Raw genomic sequence first — 26,253 nt, 5'->3', positions numbered from 1 at the left:
TTTCACGACTTCAGCAGTCTTTGAATTAGGGAATATCTTCAGAGGCAGCTTGTTCTTTAACACCATTTTATGCTATTTACTGAACATGTACTGTAAGATAAGGCATTTCTAAACAAGAGTAGGACAATCATCAAGGGAACATAAGAATGAGGAATTAATGGTGCTGTCACATATTTAAAAGAAGTACAGGGCCGCACAAATTTTGGCCATGCCCTGTAAGAGTTTGTCACGCAATTTTCATCTAATGCAAACATTCAGTGCCACTGCAGAAGTGCAATTACAGATCTTCGTCAAAGGTGGCAGTGTACATTAAACATTGAAACTGAAGTTAATCTCGGCTTTTGCAGAACCGGGGACCTCGACACTTAAGAGGCACATGACGAAGGCTTGCCATGGAAAGAAAGACGAGAGTCAGCCTTCAATGTCCAGGTTCGTATCCTTTAAAGCAGACTCGGGCTCATTATTACAGTTAAAGGGACGGGCTGGGCCGGGCTCGGACAGAACATGCATGCGCTCAGGTGGGGTCAGGCTGGATGTTTTGGGCCCGATCTAAGCTCTACCCAGGGTACCTTGCACATCATATCTAAACATGAAAAGTCCATGACTAAACGTCTATATGTGACGAGGTCGGCGTGAGATTGTGTTGCACTGTCACTCTGACATCTAAGCTGCATTTATTTTTGGTTTGTACCGTACTTAAAGGGACATTTCACCCCCAATTCATATTCTTCCTCTTACCTGTAGTGCTACTTATCTATTAACTATTTATTTGTTTTCCTTCTACCAAACAACAACTGCCTACCGTAACAGAGGGAATTTTGCATTTACTCATGGACGAGAGGCTTATGCTGTGTTCACGCTACAAGCAACAAGGCAACAGCTTTACCCACTATGTTATCGCCATGTCGATTAAGTGTTGTGTTTAAAGTGCTGTTCAAGTGCTCGCTAACACAATTAAGTCGTCACAGGCTTGCTTCTTGCCCCAGAGCATCTCCACTGAACGTCATGTAAAGTTTGTGTTTGATCAAAAAAATATTTGTACTTTTGATCAATGCCTGAGCCACATTTTAACGACACATTTTACCACCCACTGCAGCCTGTGTGCACAACAATGCACATGAAGCTAACATGGTGTTAGCTTACTAACCTAAATAACATAGTACCACTGCTACAAACAAAAACATACAATTGGTTGACACATCACCACATCATTGGAGCACTAAAAAAAGTTCAGGGCAGCTCAACTTAGATTTGTAGCATGTCATGCCCATAAGGAGCGACACGTGTCAGGCATCAGTCTGTAGCTACATGTCACTGGCTTCCATTGAAAATGACTTGTAGTATGTTTCTGTGTCGCTCATAGTGTGAGCAAAGTCTTATGTTGTGTTCACATGTGTTCATGTAAAGTCAATGTAAAGACGCGATTAGACGTGAAATCCTGTGATGCATGTAATATGCTAATTAAGCAACACGAATAAAGTGAGTAGCACAGGTTCACATCAGACGCTTATTTGCAAGAAATGAAAAATATGAACTTCAGTGACCGATACAGGCCGTGACAGCCAATCAGCATCGAGATTCTCCAGGGACGTATGACACAGAGGAAGTACTGGTGGAAGTTCATATATTGTTTCAGCAATTTCACGTACATATGATGCGAGTTATGCACATGTATGAAGTAAGCCAACACAAAATATTCTAGCAATCAAATTTGCATCATGTTTGGTTTGAGCACAATATGATGCTCGTGACATTATTGGCATCCTCCCCAGCTGAGCTCATTAGCTAGCAGAGTGGTGCTAGGTGAGCTAGGAATAGATACATACCTTCTTCTGTGTGGTGATATGACTGGCGGGTGTAGGTCAGTAGTAAAAAAAAAGTTCCTACATGAAAACTGCTCATAACAAGATTTGTGGATTATCTTGAGTAACCAAGTCATGATTTCTGGAATGAGACACTGCTGCTGAGTTTTTCAAATGTATTTATTTAGGACGCTGAGCACCACAAGCTGAGTGCCATCTGGCACCATCATACTGGAGAAAAGACAGACATCTCTACAGCCGATATCTCCAAAACTCAGCAATTCACACCAAAACAATCTAGACTGATAAGTAGCACTACAGGTGAGAGGAAAAATATGAATTTTTGATTATGGGGTGAACTGTCCCTTTAAGGACAAATCATTTTATTAGCATGGCCTCTAACGCAATGGTACCTCTGGCTTAAACAGGCCCTCCGATAAACATGAGTTGCTGTGTGTTTGTTCCAGTTATACATTTATCCTTCTATTTCAGTCCCTCCATCTCCCATTTCTTGAGTTGTTTCAATTAATGAACTTGCCATGGCAGGAAAAATGTCGCAGGACTTGGACACCCTTGAAGAGTTAGACAGCAGTATGTCAATTCAGTTGCAGTTTTCCTTACAAAAATATTTTTTGGGTTAGGGGCAGCTCTGCACTTTGCTCTCCCTCAACTTTTTACTTTAGAAATAAACAAACTAGAGGGTATTGTCTGAAAAAGTAAACTAATGGTTCTTGCCCTCAGTGATAAAGAAACACAAAAGAAGTGTGAGAAAAGGTGAAGAATATGAATCCACCTCAGAGAGGGGGCGCATTAATAAACCAGACATTCAATAAAAGTACAGAGGGCAAACAACAATGAGAGGCGTGGAGAGAAACAGGGGAAAGAAAAGAGAGGTGGACGGGAAGATAAAGGGGAAACACTCTTAATTAAACACCAGTAAAGAGTAATGACACTAACTTGGCACTTTAATTTTTTACAGCTGCAAGAAAATACTCACTTGGTTTGTGAGGGGTGTGTTCATGTTTATGTGTGCATGTGTGTGCGTGTGTGTGTGTGTGTGTGTGTGTGTGTGCGCGCGCGCAAATGTATAGTAAACAGCATTTTTTCCTCACCAGTTATCTGCTGATCGTGCATTACACATTATTTCTCCCTGACATGGTGTAAAGTGAAAACTAATTCACAGAGACAGGCGCACACACGCAGATTTACGCTCACACACTGCGGGTACAATGATGAGACATACTGCTATGGTAAGGACTTTGGTGGGTGATTGAGGGTGTGTGTGTGTGTGTGTGTGCCGCAGGGCTTGAATAACACAGGTCTAGTTGTATTAGTGGTAGCAGCAGAGAACACATAAACTCAGGACCAGGCACAAAACAAGGGCAAACTACAGAACTAACACAGACGACAGAGGACTTGCAAAATAGGCGGCGAGGTTACGGGGGGGCAGTGAGGTTGATGGACAGATGATGAGGAAGGAGGAGGGTAAGAGGAAGACAGTAATGGAGGACAGAAAAAAGTGAGACATTGGGGAAAACAAAAAACATGCAAGCAGCATTTACCCCAGAGGCATGCTGCCATGATGGAGGGAGCACTTTAATAAAAGGTACAGAGGCAGCAAAAGCCGGCAGCATGAGGGAGAAGGAGTGGGAGAGATTAGGGGACATGACAGATGAGTGGAGGAATGACTAATTGCTGAGAGAGAAAGACAGAGCAGAGCCATGCAGAAGAAGCAAAATTCTTTCTCGCTTTCAGTCATTGTGTCTTTCTTTTTTGTCCCCTGTGGATTGACAGCAGAGAGACAGGAAGGCTTCTCTTCTAGCAGTAGTGCAACTCTACATACTGTAGCTCTACAGCTCAGAGTGTCGGTGAAGGAAGAGAAGCGAAGCCCTGACTCACAGCCATGCATCTACAACTGGAGACACCAACTATTTAGAGACCCCCTCAGGCACATTTTAAAGTTTATAAAAATGCCTATAGAAATACAAATATTGAGTTTAACATGGGTTTCCCACATAATAGTTAAAAAAGTAGAAACTCAACAGGGGGCTGGAGGCAGATCTACTTTTTCTCCCCACTGAGTGATCTTGAATCTGGCCTCACTTCTCACTTCCAACTTGTCAAATACCGACGCTTGGTCAGTGGCTCTAAACGTTAAACTATGATGCTCAATCAGAGATCTCCGCCTTCTGATAGTCTGGGGACACTCCTTTCTAAAGTGTGTTTAACACACCGGAGAAAACGGCCGGCAACAAAGCAACGCCTCCTTCATTTTTTTTAAAAGGACACGCCCTCCTGGAAATGTGCGTTCCCCCTTTTCTCGTCTGCAAGGACACATACACACAGAGAGCTTGAAAATGGATGCCAAGAGATTTAACTCTATTTTATCAAACGTGTGCTCAGTCCACAAGGTTGTGGAAATGAAGGACTTACAGCGACTTTGTTTAAAACTTTTAACGCAGTCGGACTATGTTTACGAGCACAAGAGTTCAGCGAGCCACCGAAGGACCGCCCTGCAGATTTACTATTGGTTCTGCAACATAGGGAGTTTTTGTAAACTCTGAAATTGTATCCGCCCATCTAAACACAAAATCAAGGAGAAAGACATCAGTCTTTAGTTAAGCAAAGCGTCTACAGACTGACTTGTGAGTCTACTAAGCGCCTGGCGATTTCCCAGAGTGCCCTGAACACCTCAAGCCTCAAGCCAACCTCATCTCTTTTTTTTCAGTCATCAACGACTGACCAATACATATCATACAACAGATAAACATCATACAGTGGATGTCATCAAAATGAAATTGGACTGAGCTACAGAAGCACCAGGAGTCCATCCGTCTTTGTTAAAGTGTGTGTGCAACAGCAGCTCTGCCTACAGCTTGCCGAGGGAACAAATGATCTCAGATATCTGTTTGATGTGGCCCTCTGAGGGAAAGTGCTCTCCTCCGTGATGGCAGGAGTCAAAACTCTCCATGCAACCCACTGGCGTTATATGTTTCTGCAAACTACGGATACATTATTGTGCAGCGGATACTCTTAAACTTTACGTTTCAACAGTGTATTGGTTAACATTTGGTTAGGTTTAGACACAAGAACTACATGGTAATGGTTAGGGAATTAATCATGTTTTGGATTTAAATACCTGCTTCTGGTGGCACTATCCCGGCAGGAAATGCAGTGATGTCTCAGTAAAAGAACAGTGCTTTTTATGGCACTATTCCCGAGGGAAACACAGCGACAGGTTACTAAAAAACAACTGGTTTTGTTTGTCTTTGCTGTCTGCAGTGGTCCGAGGTTTTGCTAGCATCTGAGCCTACCGGCTATTATCATGTACTGTTCCTATGTTTTTCTACGAAAAAAATGCACCATAATTCGTACATATCCCGTGTAATAATGAGCCAGTAATCTGTGCTAATCCACATAACTGGGAAGGCTGCGTTCAGGTGACCAATGCACTGGAGGGGTAAGGAAGGAAGCAATCTGTTAAGGAGGTAAGTTGAGTTGGTGGATGAGTCACAATAAATGAATCTCTCTGGGTGAACTTGAGTGAACTTTGAGTAATTTTAAAGGTTCATTGTCAGCATGTTCATTTTCCTAAACCTCAAGTATTTAACTTGACCTTAAATACATTATGTCATTTGTAGGGCACAAATTAATAACACTCGCAGTGTTTTATGAGGGTACATTGCAGCATTTTGTTGCCATGTGAAGGGGTGCCATTTAGTTTAGAAATTTGGGCTTTTGAGTCACTGCTTCTTTCTATCATCTATGCCACTGATGGCTCAGTCAGTGACGCTGGATTCATGTATCAGCATTTAAATCCAAGTTGCACGTAGGTTCCACAATGCTAAATCTGATTTTGTCCAGACAGTAGTTGCAAACAACATACATATTAGATAGATAGATAGATAGATAGATAGATAGATAGATAGATAGATAGATAGATAGATAGACAGATAGATAGATTCCACAGATACCTGTTGTGAAACTGCTCACTTGGCAGTAAGGCACAGAACTGTTATCACACACTACCTGAATAAATTAATACACCCTGCTGAGTCCTGCTACATCACTGATGTCAGAGCCTTTAGTTTCCAGCGTGACACCAATAAAAACAACAGCAGAGATGACAAGCCAGACTCCGCTCACTTAATTAAACATGACTCACCCTGAATTTGTAATTGTGATTTAACTCAAAGTATTTTTTTCTGTGGTGTTTCCGATAACTTTGCCCTCTCCCTTTAACGTGAAGGTAGTAAAACACGTATGATCAGAACTGTGTGCTACTTACAGATAGACGGCTGTTTCAGAGAAGCAGAGCAGTAAAAAAAGGAGCACTGGCGTGGTGCATTTAAGAGGAACAAAGAAGAGAAACAGGGAGCAATGCCTCAAAGTCACAGAAGCAGGATTTTGATTGGAAGGTCAGTGAACTGAATCCCTGGGCAGCGCCGGGAAAATCTGGCCAGGGGGAAAGTGGATGAGTAAAACCTTTTCCTACCCTTGAAGCAGTCCTGAGCTGCTACTTGAACCATAATTCCTCTAAATTTACTGTGAAAAACACCTTTTCATTAATACAGTGGGGTCCAGGAATTCAACAGAGGAAGCGCTGACTCGTGAAGTTATTTTGCATGGGTCAGGTCAAGAGAGGATGTTTTACTAAACATCTGCATGAAAGTGCATGACTGTATATTTAAGACATAACAGTGCACACTATGTTAAAGCAGATACCAGCCAATTACAAAAAGAAATCCCCAGGTAAACAAACACAGACACTTTGTCACGTTGCTCAGTGTGTGATAAGTAACACCAACGGCACCCTTTAATGTCTTTATGAGAGGCACCTGGCTTTGAGCTAACTCCCATGTAAACCCATGGGTGGCAATAACTGCTACTAAGAGCAGGGAGGGAAGGGAAGGTGGATGGGTCCAACAAAACACAAAGTCAATATTGTTTAAACCAAACATAAGTTATACACAGTCATCAAGCACTGACGCCACTCATGTGACACATTACATCACGTTATTACCTACTACTAGGACGGGATTAGTTTTAAATAGGGATGTGGCACGGGACAAGAAATCTCCGTAATTCTACCAGAGATGGGAGTGGTAACTCTGCACCCTGGCGTCACCTCCCAGTCGGCATGTGCGTGCTACGTTGCTTCCTGTAAGCATCAGCTGAAGGATAATAGTAATTAATGATCAACCCAATATGAAATATTGCCCATGATCAGGATTGTGCGTACACAGCGATTAGCAATATGGATTTATATTAGGCCTACCTAACACAACCAGAAGTCTCGTGGCTCTGAAAAGTGCTTTCTTCTCAACCTTTTTGATTGGTCTCCCACGTAGGGCTATGCCATCATTAGAAGAATGTCCACTATCACGACAACACCGAGTGCTTCTTCAAGTGCCTCCATCATCGAAAAAACTACACATGACAAAATATTTACATACATTTTTACAGAGGATGGCGTTCGCACGGGATTAATATTACCCGAGGTATTTTCTCCGGACTGTTTTACAGAAGGTAAAAGTCGCCGTAATTGTTACTGACATTATCCGTAATGATTACAGACTCGGCACATTTGGACGGGACTAAAAACTCTGGTAACAAATACTTTACCCCACATCTCCACGTTAAGCTAATCCCGTCCGAATAGGGCTTTATTTTAACATAAACATATTTTTTCTAAACCTAACAAAGCAAGGTTGCCTGAACCTAACCATGACCCTTTTCAACATTAACCACGTGTTACACAAAGAGCGCCTTGTGCATCACTATGAGACTCCAAGGCCCGTGACAAAGCATTAGGTATTTGACAACTTGGGAATGAGAACAAATTGCACAAACATAATTCTTGATCATAAGAAAAGATCATGTTTTTGGCTTAAAATACTCATTTTGGTGGCACTTTCACAACAAATACAATAAATAATAAAATAAAATCCTTTCACATACAGGAAATTAAACACAAACTAGTTGTTTCATATAGCTTAATTTCTGCTTCTGTCAGATAATGTAAATATTACAACACTGGATAGTAATCTTCAGTTCTGATGAGATATAGTCCAAATTCTTGTTAATTACTGTGCAAGAGCCTCCAAAGCACATTGAACATGCTGAATCATCCACACAGCCAACAATGAAGACAGATGAATGCCAATGGTGTGGGACAGTTGAGCCACAGAGGCTCATCACTGGCCAAAACGAACCCAAGGGTTGCATGTTGGAAGATGGCATGAACATGATCTCAGCTTTTTCTAAGAACGATCATCATTACTAGCAGAAACACCACTGAGACCACCTGACTTTTCTGTCATTTATGTCAGAATTTATTATTACATAAATTACATAAATATAATTACATAAATATTTATTTATTTATGTTAGCCACTTACATGTTAGCTACGATTACAATTGTGCTCCTGTCGACTGATTTTTCCTCACACAAAAAATGCCTGTTACTTTTGAGAAAGTATTTAAAACACAGGTAAATAGCCAAGTCAGTGACACATGACAAAAGATATGTAACTCCAAGAGGTATTGGACAAGCTCTTTTTTTTGCAGGTCACAAGCTTTGGTGAAATATCCCTTAACCAACCAGCCTCTTACCTGCAGGCATAGAACTGCAAAAAAGAAATACAGCTTCACTGTTGTTTGGTAAGCGGTCATGTTATAACAATGATAGTACCCTGTGATATAACTTTTTTTTAGCTTTATCTTTGAGCAGAGAGCAGCACAAAATTACCAAGCTACAGAACTAACCGTTATTGAAATAGAAAGGGGTGATGGAGACAGAGGGCACTACATGTATGCACCATAAGCTAAACTACTTTTGTACCAGATGCTGGTACATCCTCCTTTATGTCCTGTGTGATTGACTACAAATATATATTTTTAAACAGGAGTTGTGCAGATTTGCCGGAAAGCCCAGTCAGTCTTTTTTCAGCATTGGCAGTATAAAAACAAAATCGGGGAGTGCAGCAAAATGCCGCCTGCCTACTTTTGTTCATACAGAATGCGCCTTTTTTGGGGCAATGGGGGGCGTGAGCAAGAAACAAAACGTGTAGCTCAGTGTGTGACGTAAACAGTGACGTGGGAGGGAAGCCGCGGCTGGTCAGTCCTTCGGCGATTCTCTCGTAAGTCGGCCCGTCCTTCGCCGTTCCCGTCATCTGACGGTTAATGGCCTTTTCGTTTGTGAGGACAAGGAGGGCGCACAATTTCTTGTCTCCCCAGTTGCTCATCTTTACAGTGTCTGTCAGGTTTGTGTTTCCCTCTTGCTACTAGCTGCTCGCTAATTCCTGCTATCAGCTGTTTCCTGTTTATCCACCGCCAGTGGCTCGCACGTGCGGCGTCATCAACAGCTCCTCCCACAAGTCATCAACAGCCCCTCCCATTGTAGAAGGCCGCCTTGGTCTGTTTAAACTAAAAGGGTTCCACCAATATGTCTACCCTACGAGGCGGAAAATTGGGCACCTCGGATCAACTCGCCAATCCGCCTCTGTGTGTCTAAACGCTCACAGCTTGCCGGCAAAATGGCCCAACATTCGCTGAAAATCTGGCAGGGTAAAAGGGGCTTTTGGTAGCAGCTGACAGCATTGTCAGCAGCCAATCAGGAGAGATGCTCGATGCACAAGGATATGCACAATATTTTCACAGGTAAAACATGAAACTCAAGCTGTTATAGGAGTTTTTATTGTGTGGTAGATGATGTCTATGTGCTGACCTGTACTGAAACTGGACAGAGTTCATGAATAATAGTTTTGTCAGTCATTTTCAGTTCAGTCATTTTGTGTTGTTCCTTGTCCATTGGCTAAAAATTATGTCAGAGCAGATGGATTCGTTAATTTCTCAGAGTCTCAAGTCAAATTCTAAACTAAATAACTAAGAGGTAGCAAAATGCTCACAGTGAAAAATAAGGCTTTAAAGTTGAGGCAGAAAAATGTACTATACGTTATGACAAATCCTCATTTAAAGATACAACGGTTTTCTGCAGCCATTTGGTCAGTCGCTCATTCATCAGGAATAAAAGTGATCCAGCCGTCTGTTTAGCAGCCAAACACAGCTCCTGGTCTCCTGATGTTCTGACTGTCTGACTGCCGCTGACCTCTTTCTGCCTGTCAACTCCCCCAAACGCTCTGACCTCTCAGGTCACAGCTCTGTGAGTGCTGCATCCATCAAGGAGCAGGTGAATGCTAACAAGCCACAGTGTTTCTCTTCTCACATCAGCTGAGGCTCAAACAGCACCAAAAAAGTGTCCAATTTTTTCCCCTACTCACATGTGACACAGATACTTGGTTATCTGAGGATATACCAAATCTTTAAAAGCAAACACCAACACATAATTATGGTAAATATGATTCTGACTTGCAAAATGTGCTTCTTTTGATTAGTCCAAGGTGATGTTAGTCTCACCAGCCTCTTTACCCAACAACCAATGATGTTATATTGGATTATGAATTTGTGTAAAAGTCTGTTGAAACCTGTGAAAATATACAGTATGCTACTGCTCTCTGGAATGGTGTTGTAAATTGTTGGTTGATGACATTTTCATTCACCTCACCAAGGTGAAATGACATCACAAGCAGGACTCTGGATGCTTGCCATCTTTGGTATAGTTTGAATTACCTCTTGCTGCTTCAGAGTGTGGCAGAACATTTCAGCTTTAAAATTCCACTGATTTCCTGTAACCTACCACATGACATGCAGTATACACGAACCCCCGACATTGCCACCTGATACTGCATAAATATTACACAGCACATCTGTGTGTGAGCCTCAGCAGGTGGGTAGGTTGTGTCATTTGTGCAATGAAATGTACATCTCAGGTCTGCGGAAACGTCCCAGGTGGGAGCATTGAGGAGTAAATGTACGGCGCTAAATGAACTGTGAGAGGGCTTTTTTTTGGACCACTGAACTGTGAAAAAAAGCAGTGCTCATTTAAAGTGTGTGTTTATGTGTTTGTGTTATCTCGACTTGCTTTAAAGGCTAAGTTCAGTATTTTCCAACCGGTGGACCCTCTGTCCCATGTTTTTGTGTCTAAGTGACGAATGGGAACAACAGTTTTTTCAACTGGTCCAGTATTGAGCGAGACAGGCTCCAATGCAACCACTCAGGGCATCTGTGCATCTTCAATTTAGGTCCAGTAAAAGTGCTTGTTTTTGCCACTAACAGACTCAGATTATTATTCTAAGTGTCTGACAAGACTATGGAAAGCATACCTACAGTGATAGCCCTTTCTGTTAAGAGGAAATCCTTTTTGTTCAACCAGGAAGGGCCCTGAAATCAATCAATTGCTAATTCCACTAGACTCCATTTACAAAAACATTAATTTTAGCATGATTAGAGCTAGCAATTTTTTACAACCCCATCTCACTCCAAAGTTGTCGAAATCCTACACTTAGGCAGTGACTTGCAGCGTCAGGCAGTGACTTGCAGTGTCAGACACTGACGTAAAAAACTGTCCTTTAATGTCAGCATGATAGGTGGCCAGTCCCCGTTATAGTTTAATGCTGCTCGGCAGCGTCAGGGGGGAAACATGGCAGGACAAGAATTAAAGTTAAGGCGGGGAAAGTCTGAGTAGGGTGGACGGGTGGTGGATGGGTCCAACAAACACTGACTTTCAACTGGGAGAGCAGTGTTCGTGTCCCGTAAGATTAGAAAGCCAAACCCTGTTCTTTTCTCCTTAACCTAACCACGTGCATCAGTTATTGGAGGAAAAACATCAATTTGCGTTGTTGTACTGACGTATTGCGTTTATTTTAAAGGAGACTGTATGTAAACGGTAAATTTCCTGTGAAAACATGCGTCAATGCATGTAACAGGCATAACTTGACACGGCATCCCAGAACGTCAACAACCGACGCACCCAGGGTACCTCTCATGTCGTACGTCGATAAGTGCTGAGGTCAGAGTTAGAATGTGTTGATTTTTACATCAAACTGGGTAAAATTAAGATGTATCAAATCATCACCAAGTTGGTGATTGCTGGAACAGTGGAAAGACAAACTAAGATGATTTTTGTGAGGTTTATTTTTTTTCTGTCAGCTTTGACTTAAGTGAGTTTCACAATGATAAAATTGCTCTTTATCTAAATGGACTCTGGTTAGATTAGCTAAAGCAATTCAGGGGCTGTTTCTGGTTAAACAAAAAGGATCTACTCTTTAACAAAAAAAAATCTCTGTAAGGATCATTTCCCTAATGTTGTCAGACACTTAGAATAATAATTTGAGCCTGTAAGTGACAAAAACAAACACTTTTTGTGAGGCTTGAATCGATGGTGCAAGCATGCGAATGGTTACATTGCACCACTGTTGTCTGCAGCAGACTTGCTTAATATTGGACAGATTTTAAAAAATGTTGTTCCCAATAGTCGCTTAGACACAAAAATATGGGAAAGTGGGGTCCAGGTTTAAAAACACAGAACTTACCCTTTAACCTGCTCACACTACCAGGTAGGTGGAGGTTTAAGACCATTGGGATTACCAACCAACTGCCTGCCATGAACACTGAGGCTACAAAAAACAAAGATAATGTGCAGTACATCATTGTAGTTGTTAAGAGGGAACCTCCCAGCAAAGATGTTTCAACAGCATAGGTTTAATTCAGACGCCGAACACCATGGTGTCCCCACTTTTAGACCAAATACGTCATGACAGGTTGTAAGAAGATCACCCCACCGCTGTGCTGCCAAAAAAAAAAAAAAAAAAAACGAAAAAAAAGAGCTGTTTCCAATTAACAAATGGAGATCAAGTGATTTGGCTTGGGGAAAACGTAATTAAATTGTAAACTGTCTTAGTGAGTCACCACACTAGCTCTGGACATGAATAAAATCAGCTGGCAACATGCTGAGACCCATTATTCTGAGAGAGGTAGCCAAAATTATGGGGCGGCAGAGGAGACAGCAGTATTACTGGAGCTTATAAATCTGAGTTAGTGATGGACACACAGACGCTCAGCCACGACAGAGGCAGACAAAATGGATGAAGTGGTAAGATGCCCCTTTGCTTCAAAACACAAACACAGGCATACAACTGCTGTCCACATCAGTGCTCTGCTGAACCCAGCCAGTGTCTCACAGTGGAAGTATTTACTTTAGGTTTCACCCAGGGGTGCCACGATACACTGACTCACTCCTGCTTTCATCCCGACTACTGCCTAAAAGCCAGAACACAGGATGTTGTTTACTCCACCAAGCCCGGCACACCCACGACACCCACGTTTGATATACGTGACACACAGAGTGGGAAGACCTACACGGATCACAGACAGCCAAATGTAAACAGATACAAAAACTCAACCAGTCGTGGGACAGTAAGTGTACAGAGACACAACAACATTAAATACATAGCAAATACAGTGGAATAATTAATGTGCCAGTTGTGTACTTCAGTAAGGAATAGCACAGTGTACGAGGGATGTCAATGTCAGTTAACTTTGCTTTTGAAAGCCTGACACCTGTTACCTGGCAACTAACAAGTTCATTTTTAAGAAATAAACACAAAATGATGTGAAATGCAAGAGGCCTTTCCTTTTCCTCTGGCTCTCAGCTGACTTAGTGAACTTTAGCACTGCATTTCTGCTTTGGTGACATACAGCCAGCTAGCCACATTAACATGCGAAAACGCAGGGCCCACCGGTTAGCTAACGTTATCCTTGGCCACTCTGCACTCTGTACCATCTGGGCCGGGTCGGAGCTGGCTAGCGGCGCAGCTCATTTCAGGGATTACCAATTCATTTTCAGTTTTATTTACAAAGCACGATATCACAAATCACAGTTTACCCTTTAACGGGGAAAAAATGGAAGAAAACGGAGTGTGGCAACGCCATCCTGGTGGGGGAAAAACCATAGCGGCCACACTCTAATCTCCCCCCAGGTTGCCCTGGTCAGAATGCGGCTTCATTTTGAAGTGGTGGAGGCGGACTCCGGGGTTTTTTCGGACCTAATTGTATTGTGGAGTTTTGCACAGCAGCGACCGGATCTTTGCTCTCAAACCACAAAAAAATGTGATGGCACAACAGTGTCCTTCAGTACATTATTCTATGCTTTCTTTTGATTTTCACATTGGCTAGTCATCCTGTTTAATCTGTCTTCTGATTAAATCAGAACCGTTGAAACAAGTTGTAGGAAGCCTCTGCAAGTAATTGGTTGCTGGCAGACACTCTGTGCTGCAATAAAATGGTTAATAAGCAGTGCCGTGCACTGTAGAGCTGGTGCGCTGCTGGTTCTGCTGGCCTGAATAGAATATAATGTCTATAGCCTTACTGTTGTGTACAGCCTTATAGACTGAGCTGAGTAGTGATGCGCGGGTCGACCCGTAACCCGCGGGACCTGCAAATGGACCTGCGGGACGGGCAGCGGTGATCGTCTGTTATATCGGTCTGTAAATGATATTTTGACATTATTATTATTATTATTATTATAATCTATTAATCTATAATCTATTATTGTCATGGCATCCGAAGGTACTGATGCGTTGAGCAGGTGACAGTCCGCGGCCGTTTTCAAAACACACTTGTGTCACGCACTCCAAAAGAAATTTGTTGAAACTTTAAACAATGATTTATTGTACAAAACGGGGGAAACAAACGTTGACAAAAACGGTTCCATAATTCATATTAGATTCAAAAGATAACGAAAAAACAGCTACAAGTTAGAGGGAATAGTGATAAAGTGGTAAAACCTGGCATTGATCCACAGCCTCAGACGGATGCGCTCAAGCGTGCCGTGCGCACAAGCTCTGTTGGTAGGCTATATTATATTTTCACATTTTTAACAATGCAATTTAAAAGTTTTGATTTTTATTGATAACCTACATTTACCAACAACAAAAAGACTACATAACAAATACCAAATTTTCAGAACGAATACCTACCTATAGAAACGAATATTCGAATATCCGAATATTTGGGTACAGCCCTAATAAAGTTAGCTCTTTGGCAAACAAATCATTGCAGTACTTTTGTTAAGCAAGATAATTTTCACAAATGAACATCACTTTTATGATTTTTGAAGCCTAAATGCAATCGCTAAAAAGCTAACATCAAGATGGCATGACTTATATCTTATATCACCTCCACAGCTGTTCAGAGTGATGATATTATGTAGTCTTATTTAGCAACTGCCTTTTTAAAGATATATTAAAGCTTCAAAATCCACTATTGGGGTATTTACTGACGTATTTTATGTTGTAGAACAAAATGTGAAATTCTTCTAAGTTTGTATTGACCACAGATCTTATTTCAGGCATTCAAAGAAAAACCCATTCAAAAAATCCATCGACTTCAAGACGAGGGAACCGGGAGAAGCAAAATGCTACCTTATATCCGGATTGTAAGACTTCCTCATTCCTCCCACTCTATTAGCGGGCCGCTGGCTAACGTTAACTCCCACTAAACCCAGTTGGTACGCAATGCAGTGATGCAATGCAACTGAAGAGTAGCAAAACTAACCTTTAGAACAACATGTGTAACCGCTCAAAAATATGCTCTATGGTTAACAGATTAAGGGTTAACCACTGACATCCCTAAGAAGTACTCAAATACAACTCCTGCATTCAATATCATGCTCGTGTAAAGGTACAGCCAGATAAACAGTTGGTCACAGGGGTGGCAGCTGTGTTCTTTTTCTACAGTGTGTTTCTTTCAATCATCGTCACTGACAGAACATAACTAAGTTACAGACATGTGGTGTGACTAAGCCACCTGGAGGCAGGAGACCCTGGTCCAGGGTGGCGTCCCTGACATGAGGAGGAGTCGAAGAAGCACTGTGCAGCAGAACACTTACAGCAGCCGTCAAGGAAACTGTCTGCAGCTGGAGTCAAGACCCAGACACCAGCTTCTCTGCCCGAGGGCTTCCTGAAGCATGGTATCTGTGTGAGCACTACTGGCATGGACAGTGTTAACCATCCTGGACCTTCTAGCCAGGAGCTGTGTACTGCTGGGCTAAGGGAGGGGTGTGCTGCAGTTATGGGATGTCAGTGTGCCCCAGCTTTAGCAGGGAGAGTTAGTTCCTGAATGCTGTAATGTGTCCCTTGGGTGCATGGGCAAGTGTTTTGCCCTGTGGTACCTCTGGAGCTACAGAGTGGAGTTAAGGTGGAGGAAGAACTATTCCTGTGTGTTGTTTTTGTTGTTGTTGTCTATATTTGTTCTGTTAATGGCAAAACAAGGACATTCCTAGTTTGAGGGGAATATGAAACAGACTGTCCTGTGTTTATGTGTTCCTTTCTTTTTGCATACGTTATGTTAAAGTTATTACTCTGTTTAGTGCAGAGCCAAAGCCAATAGGCTTGTCTGAGATGAAATGTGTCTCGCCTGTAAAGTGGACAAGATGAGATGGCAGCAGCAAAGGGTTGGTGACAAAAAGCTGTGGCACAGAATGTACAGGAAGTCATAGAAATATTTACATCCTGTCAGATCCATCTTTAGGCTACCTGTCGTTTGCAGACCACATTATAACCTTTATTATCAGCCACACAAGATATGTTTGATAATAGGGGCAGCAGTAGCTCAGTCCATGTGGACTTGGGTTGGGAACCGGAGGGTCGCTGTTCAAGGGCAGCCTGCTCACTCTGACATCTCTCCATTTATAATTTATTATTAATAATTTCCCCTCGGGGATCAATAAAGTATTTCTGATTCTGATTTAATGAATGTATAGGGCCTCGAAATGAAGTGAGGGGTAGGGGTTGAAATTTTTCCCTAGGAATTGGGACACCACTCACTACGTCACTGCGTCAGTTACATTCACACATACGTAACTACTGTAAACAAGAAGCTGCGATCTATCTATATTTCCAACCGGCATCTACAATGGAGTCTCATTCATCCTACCGATTGTGTTTGCATTATTCATCACGCTTCGTTCGATGAACGACAGACAGGGGACTTCTGCTAGCTAGACAGCTAGCTAACCAGCTAACACTACGAGGCAGCATAGTTATACTAGCTGGCGTGTTATCGTAATGTGAAAAATCCGACAATTTTGCAGAAAAGCACAGATGACAGACGCCAGAAAATGAGAGCTAGCTAGCTAACAAGCAACCTGACGACGATAACGTTAGCTATGTATGAACTTTTTTCCCCGTCTCTTGCTCCGTGGTAGCCATGGCGACGTCTACCCCTCGCTGGCAAGTCAGCATCTGAAATCCCTCTCTCCGAAGGGCTAGTTTCATGCCCCCTACCCCTACACGCAAAAAAGGAATTGGGACACCCTTACCCCTCGCAGGAACGCGCAAATGTAGGGGTAAGGCCAAGGGGTAGGGCTGGGGTATTGGGACTGGCCCTAAGAGCTAACAAGGGGTTCATCCCAATATCCCTCCTCGACTCCTCTATCCTCCATCACTTGACTCAGAAATCAATAAGACCCACCACCTTGAAGAACTACCCTTCCTATGCGTTCGGAGGGACAGAGGAATGACGAAGGGTCTCTGAGGAGCGATGAGTGAGGATACATGAGGGCAGCAAAAAACATTTTTTACATGGTTTGTCATTTCCATTCAGTCCCATGTGAAGCTGATGATTCCTGAGTGTCAGTTTTGATGAGTTCTAAAATAGTTTACAGTGTTCAAAAGACAACATAATCTTGTGGTATATCAAGTAATGAATTCACAATCAGGAAATCATTCAATACAGATGTAAATTTATGAGTGATATATTATGTAAACATTGTGGGTATGGAGACAAACTCCATCAAAAGTCTACAGCTGTTAATAAAGGCGAGTGACGGCTGATCCAGTTGTAATCAGCTGCCACCATCATCAGAAACAGACGTCGTTTCATGTGATGCTTCAGAGAAAAGATGTCTTATTTCTCTTAAGATATATTTCCTCCTATCTCTCCTACAAGTCCTACATTGGCAGAGCTAAGATGCGAGGACGAGACACAAGTCAGGGAAACCTGGATGCGAGATAAGGTATTGGGATGAACCCCAGCTCTTTGATCAGGCAACAGCCAGCCATTTCCCATAATGTTCTGGGTCTTCCAGTCAGTGGGGAGTAGCGAAAGTATCTGGCTCTAAAAACTGTGGCTACCTCCATCTTGTGAGGTTGTTGTTGTCCACCTGCGCACAACGTCAGAGCAAGTCAGGATCAAGTTGGACACAAATCTAACCGCATGCATTGTGCGTCCGTCGGCAGTGATGGATTCTGCGCAGGCCTGGCGCATCTCAAACGAGCCTATTCTCACCAGTATTTGGACGAACTTGAGGCAATGTGAGCTTACCAGTGTTTCCTCAAAAGAGCACAGACAGGTAGTTTGTAAAGATTTGTAGACATTTATATAGCTGGAAAAGAATTGCAATTCAGGCCCCGCTCACCCACACAGGTTATTTTCATTTCTCTGGCTGATTAAACCCATAGTCAGGTTGACAGTGGGTAGAGCTATGTTGTGAATTATGTGACATTACCGAACTCTTATGATAATGGATCACTTGTATTAGCAATTGCAACAAAACTAACAGGAGTGTGATTAAGATGTCAATCAAGCAGAAATTGTACATGCTCACGCAGCCCCCAGGAGAGGTCTCATCGTGCAAGTGAGAGTGACAACAGCTGTGTGGGTGGACCATGGGTGTGTAGAGATTTTGTAAGGAACATTTTACCAAATTCAAGAGACCTGCAGAATCCTCCAGCATATACTGACTAACAGAGAAACCCTCCATCCTCTGTGTGTGTTTAAGTTTGTGCCTGTGCAAAATAGGATGTTAGTTTGTGTAGCTTTTGGCAGCTGTGGTGGTCAGTCCTACACCTACAGTATGAGACATATGAGCAGATGGGCCAGCACCACAAGTGGACATGCTGGCAGTTTGTTTTCCAAAGGTACAATGCATCTAGACGTATTACTCGCCTCCACAGGACAAAGAATGCGCCGCTTTAATCACAGAAATTTTTAAATTGCCTTTTACAATCAGTTGGAAAAGTTATGCACTCTTTCCAATGTTATATTTAGATAGTTGCAAACACACTTTCAGGCATTATTTCACCTCACTACTCACCTGCTTTCTGGACCACAAACAAAAGAGCAAAAAAAGCAGCAGATCATGCCTCTTTATACTTCCTGGTTCCACCATGTTTAAGGAGAGGAGGGGGGAGCATAGTGTACTTGTAGTTTGTTGCATTTGGTGTTTTCCTGAAGCTGCTAGATACATGAAGTTTGATTTGATAATTAATTAGCAATTTCTAGACAAATCTGAAAATATATTTTTGTAATCATTGGATGTCTGTCTCTATATAGGCAGGTATACAATAAACCTCCCCCCTACTGATGGTTTAGTCCTGTCCAATTGGCTGCCAGTAGGTTAAGGGTGTGGCTGGGTGTTGGTTGTTGGGTGTTGCCCTTAAAAAGTATGTACTGTTGCATGCAGTACGCACATGATCGGGACATACTGCTTTCTCATAACACTACACCCTGAACTTTGACCCTTATGCTTTCCTATCTGTTACCTTGGAGATAAAAACAAACGCCACTTACGGAGTTCTCCAGAGATGGCACGCAGAGCTCTGCAGTTGTTACTTTGCAATGTATATGTAGTTTTAACTTTAAAGTTATAACTGCATAGACTGCAGATTCTAACATATTGTATTTGTGACAGTGAAATTACATCAACATTCAATATTCCTGTTACAGCTAGTATTACTGTTCGACTGGTCATCAGTTACTTGAATGCACCGTCATCTGTCATTGCTACTTTGGACAGCTGTCAGTGAACTGTCATGCTGTCATCTCTCTGCAGCTCAGTCAATGTGACTTATCGTCCGCTGAACAGAGGACTGTGGGTCAGAATAGCAGGAAAAGCATACTGGCTTGCATACTGCGAAATCAGACCAGATGTAGTACAACATCCTGGTATTTTTGTCATACTACATTTGACAATACTACTCTTACTGACACTGCTTATTGATCCGATACCTTGACCTAACTCTTATTACTTCTTTTTTGGAGGTTTTAAGAGGAATAAATTAAGCAAATTAGGAACAGAATTAACATTGCTTTAATTTATAAGTACAGTATGTAAAGTAGCATTGTTTTGAATGCAATTTCCAGTTTTATTTATAAAGATCAATATCACAAATCACAGCTTGTGCCAGAGCAGGAGATAAGGAAAAACTCCACCAAAAAACTCTTTAACTGGGAAAAATGGTAGAAACCTCAGGAACCTGAATAAATTACTATTATAGACCATAACATACCTGAGGTGGATGGGGTAACGGGAGGTGAACTACGAGCTACAGGCGGTCAAAAACTGCCTTTCTCTACCTGTATGTGATGCACTTTTGCTAGTTGGTTGAAAAGATTGCTCATTTCTGCCCTTACATGCACAGGAGTTGTTGAACTTGTGGCAACAAGCAATGTCGGTTTCTCCCCCAGTGTCACTTAAAACAGGGCCTCTGTGTGTGTGTGCGTGTGTGTGTGTGTGTGTGTGTGTGTGTGTGTGTGTGACAGAGTGGCCGAGCTGGCCCGCCCCTCATACACACAGCAGCCTGTGAGGCTCCGACACAGAGAGCTCTTCTCTGGATTGAATAGCAAACATGCATCAGTGATGATTGTCTTAATCTTATTGCGAATTAGGACTGGAGTCAGAGATAAAAATGGTGCACGATAATGTTTTATGTAACTTTGATAAACAAGAAATATATCTTCTAAATTTCTCCAATACCAATGGCAGTACCGTTAACGTCAGAGCTTATCAGTACAAATGTCTTTAATAATTCTGCCCCATGGGCCGGTTAAGTACCAGGTTTCAGTACCCATCCCTAGCTTACATCCATGTCCATCCAAACTCATACAGTATGTCGCCATGACAGAAGACCATGATTCAAATATGGATGTTGCTGCAAAGAAGTAACCAATTCTGAAATGTGGATGCTTCACACACATCTTCAACTCGGCAGCACAGAAGATCTGCACAATCACCAAATAATGGCAAGAAAAGTGTTTCTGCAGAACATTATGACGTCACGGTGAAGATGACCTTTGACCTTTTGGATATAAAATCATCATCACTTCATCATTTTATCCTGTTAGACACTTGTGTGAAAGTCTGTCATAATTAGCATATGAATTATTTAGTTATGAGCAAAAACATGTTTTTAAGGTCACAGTGACCTCAAATCCTTAGTAGTCTGGACGGACATGGATCTTGATTGCAACTGTGAGGTGGTAATTCTTCTTTTATTTTTTTATTTTTTATTTTTTTAATCTGAGAATAGTAAATCTTGTCTGATGACATGATAGGACATATTGTCATATACAGTAAACAAACACTGATTAACAATAAGATTAATAGGAACTGTGGTGAGCAAACAGGGCTGATTTAAGCTCGGTCTGAATTTCATCTTTGTATGTTTGCTTGTGTATAATCTACCTGTCGTTAATTCTGTCTCTATGAATATGTTTGACAGAAGCGATCATATGATTTCACCAGATGGTCAAATAATTAAACAAATATGTGTGTTGTATCAGCAGCCATATCTGTGCTCATTACAGTAATTATACTTGTGCAATCACTAATGACAGCTCTATTTTACTCCACTGAGAGTACAGCACAAAAGGTGTGCGTGACTCTGAACTTTATAAACACCAGATTGGTTGAGGCCGGCTCAAATTATCATTGGATCACTGACAAACTGCTTAAAACTATCAGCCAATGATTTTTGCAGATACCAAACAAGCACTGACACTGTGCGTCAGACGTCATAGAAACAAGCCCCTGAGCTATGGTATTAGTTGCAACATCATTCATCTTAAGCACCATTTATATTGTTTATGTCCCTTTGTCCCCATTGTTGACTTTTCATCTTCTGCTTATTGTTAGTTTAGCTTGACAGTTACAGACTCTGACAGCACCACTGTTTTGTCTCATGCCAATAAGGCTCTGTTCAGTCGAGTAAAGCTGACAAACAGAGGGATGGAAAGCACTGGGATGGGTTGATGGATTGGTGGATGGAGGGATGGAGGGGTGGATAAATGGAGTGCTGAGACAAGAAGGTCAGGAGAGAGGTGACCCAGAAGAAGGAGGCATGAGTGAAGGTGTTAGACTGCATTGAGTAAACAAGAACACAAAGACACATGAACACCTCTGTCAGAACAACTCTAATCCTCTCTACAACTCTGGTTCTGTGGGCGTTGAAGCGGGAGGAAGCCAGCTCCCTGTAAAGATTCGATAACATTTAGATCTGATGATGTTACGTTGATGTCAGGTTTGGGCCAAAATAGTAAAGGAACAGAGAGAAGAGGGAATATTTTTGGCTAAGAGGTACAGTAGTACTTTCAAGAGATCCGTACATAGAGATTTTACATAACTCACTCATCCAATAGCAGATTCGACACTCTGCTGTGTTCAATAATAACCCCTGGAGAAAATATCAACGTCTATCATGATCCTGACAAAAAGTTGAGGGTTCTGAGAGTCATTTTCTTCCTCAACAGCAGTAGGAGAGCTGTTTTGTTCTTTGTATAGATACATAGTCTGGTTGCCGTTAGAAAATGTAGGCGTTGTACGCTTCCGCAAACCACACATACGTTACATTTGTATGTTTCATATGTATCATATCAACATTTCTACATAAAATGACGGAGTATATGAGCTGACTTTGTCATCAGGAGGTGGAGGGGATGGTGGGTGGTGTTACACCTCAGCGAGATGCCTGCCAAGCTGTAGACCACTGTTAGAGACCAACAGACAACAAAACCAGCTGTGTTTTCGCAGGTCGTTGCTGTTTTCCAGCAGCTTTTTAGCCACCAAACGCTGTGTTTCCAAAATTAACACAGCATTAACACGATATTCCATTGGGGATAGTGGCTCAAAAAGGGCTTGTTTTTTACTGAGGTGTAAAATCCCCCATTTTACACTGAAACGTCATCTTTTCCTAAGCAAAACCAGCTATCTAACCAATGGACACGTCCACTTCAAACGCTGTAAACGTCACTGCCTTCATAGGCTGAATCCAAATGTTCAGACTTCCCCACACTTGCAGACAGGAAGTCTGAGAGTGCTTAGGGCTGTCCAAATCTACAATTCATCCAGTCCCCAAGGGGCCTAAAGCAGACTTTCTGCAGACTTCCAGAGAGTCCGCTTGTGGTGCAGACTTAAATGGGCTTCTCTGATTTTATTGCCCACAATTCATTGCAATACAGACATGACGAGGGATGTAACCAATAGGCCAACCCGATTTATATGGCCTACAAACAGCCTTACACATGGGATATATATCTTATCTGCAGGGACAGATGAGACAGAATATGACAGCAGCAATCACCATGTACATAATTGTTACTGTCACTCGATTGTTTCCACGGCAACGAGTAAAACAGTCTTGAGGGCTTTCTATCAACAGTTTGCCGTCATTGTCCTTGCAGACTTTACGTGATGATGGTGAACTCATCACAGTATGTATGACTGAAGTCCACAAGGGCTTAGTACAAGTCCAATCAGTGGACATTTGGATTCAGCCATACTTCCATGCATCCTTTATGTTGGCATAGATACAGCCAATAGATGGCACTCAGGGGCAGAGTCAGAAGTTTTCGACAACAACAAATGAGGCAATGGTGGAGGAGGTTGTCATAATGTACATTTTAATGGAGGCAGAGTTGTAGATGACGGTGGTCTGTGAGGCCATTAAATACACTGCGACCAGTGGACGGAGAATTATTTTCCCCATATTTCTGATTTGTTCCGTTCCGCCATTTTTTGATCGTCTTAAGCGTCTCCTGGGTTCGTATTTCACTTGAACTACACTACACTGCCCCCACGATCTCTTGTGGTACTGATCTGTTCAGTCTGTATACGCAAGCTTTTAGAAAACGTGCCCAAATATGGACAAAGTGATTGTGTTCATGTGGCTTGACTAGCCATTAGCTTGGAGAAAACAGTCCTTATGAAAGTGTGCCGCTGAGAAGAAATGACTTGAATCACTCAGGGATCGGGGTTACGTCATTCACCGAGTGATTCGTTCACTGAGTGATTCATCACGCAGTAGGCAGTCCCTCCCTGCACCCTGGCTGCCTTGCGACTCGCGAGTGATTCATCATTTGCACGGACCAAATCGGCAGTTCCACTCCCGGCCTGGACGCTCACCGCTGAGCTCAACTGAACTGAGAAATGAACGAATCAGTTCCGGAAGTGATTCAGTTCAGTACGTTCACTCAACAGATTCATTCTTTTGAACATTTCGTTCAAGAACGACACAACACTTAATGCCTGTAACAGGCAGAAATTGACATGGCGTTACAGAATATCAACAACCAACGCACCTGGGGTACCTTGCACGTCGTATCTCAATGTGTAAAGCCCATGACCGAACTTCCATGTGTGACAAGGACAGAGTAAGAATGTGTTGCTATGATTGGTCTGTGTAGATCCAACCTCCATAATTCTTTGTCAACAAATTCTTAGTGGATGAAATATTTGTATCATTTACGAAGTTTAGTTAAATTCAAGGATATAGCTGTTGTACTTGTACATGAGCAACCTACACAGACTTTCAAAAGAAGAATAAGTTTCATCCTTCTTGATCCACTGAATAAGAAGGCAGTAAGGAGAGCAAGGGTCTCAGTCAGTAAATAACCCACTCTCCCTCCTCTGTAGGTCCTTTATCAACAGTGACTGAACAAAGGCAAACAGAGTTATTATTACATCGACATGAAGATGCTCCAGGGCCTGTGAGGCTTCTGTGTTTCAGTTGTCCGTCAATCAAATGTCCTCATATGAAGTAAAAACTCCGACACCAACTGCTCTTAATTTGATCAATTTCGGAGGCCTGATGGGGACGCGTAATTACAGGGGAAAAAACAGTTAAACTATCAGACCTAAACTTTTTAAGGACTTGGAAATTACCCTAATTAATTTTAATCAAGTGCATTTGAAAGGCTCCTAATTAGGTTTACTCCTACGCAGCAAGTTTGGATAAAACTGGCCACAAATCAATCTCATCCACACAAATTACAATGGTTGGCTCGTTGGAGGCTTTAGAGTTCCGGTCATGACTTCTTCTTACTCACAATGCTTTGTATTATAATAGTTGAACGGATGCCATGTAGAAAGCACACTGACTGGCAGCATTGAGATGTGATAATTAAATGTAAAAATTTGAAACTTGAAAAAAGTAGTCAAGATTCTTGATTTCTGGACCTTTACAGAATCAGAAATCAGAATCAGATACACTCTATTGATCCCCGGGGGAAGACTGTGTTATGTTACAGTCACTCTGATGTAAAGCATGGAGAATAATAAGACAGTAGAAATAAGAAGTATGTAAAAATTTGAAAGTAGTATGTAAGGTATGTAAAGTTTTAGAAATATAAAATATGTTTCTTATGGTACAATGTACAACATGATCTCTACATAAATATGTGCGTCAGGCTGATATTGGCATCATGCTTGCATTTCTCACCCCTCATTAATGCTCAGAAGTAAGATGAATCAATCAAATTCATATTTTGTAAGACTTTTGTGTCACATTTTTACATTGCATAACTAATTTGGCTCCAACACTGGGACGCTGCTGACTGGCCAAATGTGTCATTTGTGATGACTGTGTAATTTTTTGGAGAAATTAAGCAAAGATGAAGCAAAAAAAAAAAAAAAAAAAAAAAAAAAAAAACCCATCAATAAACCTCCCAGTGCAGTGTCAAAGCCCAGATGACTGATGTGCTTGTTTGGTAACCAATCCTCAATCTGGTTATCAAATAATAATATTAATGATCATTTATTCTGAATATTTTCTCTGAATGACCAAAGATCTTATGAAATCAAGCTTAATGTGGAGTTTATGCATCATTGTGACCAAATTCTGCATCTTTTTACTGAATAATAATCTCTATAATGTTAAGCTTGTTGGTTGTACTAATATTTGCCTTTGCTTTGTTTATCTCCAAAAATTATGTCAATTTAATTTTCCCGTCAAATGCTGCACGAAATTAACATTTCCCTGTTTAGTTAAAAAGAAAAAGACTTGGAGTGAATTTTATTCCCAGCTATCCCCCATGCTGTAAATGCAGAGTTGTCTCCTCCGTGTATCCTTACCTGTCTGTCAGGTGCTCTGCTGTCCGGCGGGTACAGAGCCTGCTGTCTCCAGGGATTCCAGACCCGCCCACCGGGTCTCCGGTGTCCCGGTCCTGCTCACCTGTCGGGCGGAGGCGGCTGGAAACCGGTCAGTGGTGCTGGGAGGACTGGACGGGCGGAGAAGGAACGGCAACGTATCCACCACCACCGGAGGGGAGGAAAACTCCATGTTCACATCCAGAACATCCCGACAAAAGTGATGTCCGCCGGTCACTGAATGTCACTGTGATGTCAGCCGAGCAGAGGATCCGGTAACGTGTGGTGACGCTGACACTGAGCTGGGTGTCAGGAAACTGGGAAGCGTTCAGCACGTTTTACGATCCGGTGTCTGCTCAGAGGTCCGGTGCTCTTCAGAGGACGTTTCGGTGCGTGCGCCGGGCTGCT

General features: G+C 42.1%; 1 protein-coding gene across 1 annotated transcript in view; it reads right to left on the bottom strand.

Annotated features, from left to right (window-relative positions):
- The window catches only part of cacna1ab (calcium channel, voltage-dependent, P/Q type, alpha 1A subunit, b), a 289,319-nt gene extending 263,066 nt beyond the window's left edge, over positions 1 to 26,253 (bottom strand). The window contains exon 1 of the mRNA XM_049571566.1: positions 25,831 to 26,253. The gene's annotated coding sequence lies outside the window, so the exon portion shown is untranslated. The remainder of the gene's footprint in view (positions 1 to 25,830) is intronic.

This window comes from Epinephelus fuscoguttatus, linkage group LG3 (genome assembly GCF_011397635.1).
Source record: "Epinephelus fuscoguttatus linkage group LG3, E.fuscoguttatus.final_Chr_v1".
NCBI classification, from domain to species: domain Eukaryota; kingdom Metazoa; phylum Chordata; class Actinopteri; order Perciformes; family Serranidae; genus Epinephelus; species Epinephelus fuscoguttatus.
This window is presented reverse-complemented; position numbering and strand designations above follow the sequence as displayed.